Raw genomic sequence first — 1,459 nt, 5'->3', positions numbered from 1 at the left:
CCGGTAAGCTCCCAAAAAGCCAAAAAAATAAAAAAATCAAAAAATCAAAAAATCAAAAAATCAAAAATCAAAAAATCAAAAAAAAAATCATAAAAAAAAAAGTTTTGCTATCCATTCTTTTGTGCTTGTCTGACTCTAGTTGTGGGTATTTTTCTGTTGCATGAGTGTTAGGTGGGTACGTAATACTGAGAATCGGTTAGAAAGAAGAGATCCAACAAGTAGTAACCCTATACGTTTGCTCTCTTTAAAACCTTTCAATATGGGAGACCAACATCAAAACCCTTCACCTAAATCTCTAAAAGATAGGTTCTACCCTGCTAGAACAGCCCAACCTTCCTGTATAGTTCTACCACAAGCCCAGGGTAATAATTTTGAACTCAAATCTCAATACATCACTATGTTGCCCCACTTCCATGGGTTGACCTCTGAGGATGTATACCTATTTCTAAGGGAATTTGAAGAGGTATGTGTTCTAATTAAGATCCAATAGCTTACTGATGATGCTATTAAGCTTAGGTTTATCACTTTTGCATTAAAAGACCAATCTAAGAAGTGGTTGTATGGGTTACCCACAAATTTCATAATCTCATGATAACAATTCATAGTTGTCTTCCTTAAAAAGTTTTTCCCAACTCACAAGACCAATAAGCTTAGAAGTGATATCCTTCAGTTTAGGCAAAAGCCTAGTGAGTCCTTTTCCAAACTTATATAGAGATTCAAGGATCTACTCCAAGAATGCCCTCACCATGGCCTAACTTACAGTATTTATGTCAAATAATTTATGAGGGTATTGATTAACCAACTAAACAAATGATAAAGTCTATATGCCCTGAGGGATTCACATCCTTTACAGATGAAGGAAATGCATGAGAATTCTTACTTGACTTAGCTGACGAAACTTGTGAGTGGGAATCAACCCAAGAGAGTGAAAGAACCATAGGAGAAAAATGATATTTTATAGATGGGATAGTAGCCAAGGAAGCCCATTTGGATAGCCTAATCAAAAGGATTGAGGCTATTGTTCCTAGAGAGCCATCATCAGTCAATTTGGTTAAGATTTGTGCTTGGTGTCAGTCCCCTGGACATGTCATAGAAGAATGCCCCAACATCTCTGGGGGCACTTCTAATGATACTGTTAATGCCTTATACCAGAATAATCCATATAGTAACACCTACAATCCAGGATGGAGAAAACACCCAAATTTCTCTTGGAATCAAGGCAACCAAGTAGGGCCTTCCAATTTTCATAATCAATGTCAACTTGGAACCCAAAGGCCTCCCTTTGCACAATAATATTTTTTCCAAAATACTTTTCCTAGGTCAAATGTAGAACCTCAGGCTAGTTTTCTTAGGGCCCATCTCCTATCATCTTATCAACAACCCCCTGGGTTTACCAATACTGGAGAGGCAAGTAGAATAAGTGACTTGAAAAAAAATATAGTCCTCCTCATGATAAGCC

The 1,459-nt window shown here is 37.1% G+C and overlaps 1 non-coding gene across 1 annotated transcript; it reads right to left on the bottom strand.

Moving 5' to 3' along the window:
* Positions 1–646: 646 nt before the first annotated feature.
* Positions 647–753, bottom strand: LOC122060275. The gene has a single exon (XR_006134304.1). It is a non-coding gene; the product is annotated as a small nucleolar RNA R71 (small nucleolar RNA).
* Positions 754–1,459: the final 706 nt, after the last annotated feature.

Source organism: Macadamia integrifolia, chromosome 13 (genome assembly GCF_013358625.1).
Source record: "Macadamia integrifolia cultivar HAES 741 chromosome 13, SCU_Mint_v3, whole genome shotgun sequence".
Lineage (NCBI taxonomy): Eukaryota > Viridiplantae > Streptophyta > Magnoliopsida > Proteales > Proteaceae > Macadamia > Macadamia integrifolia.
This window is presented reverse-complemented; position numbering and strand designations above follow the sequence as displayed.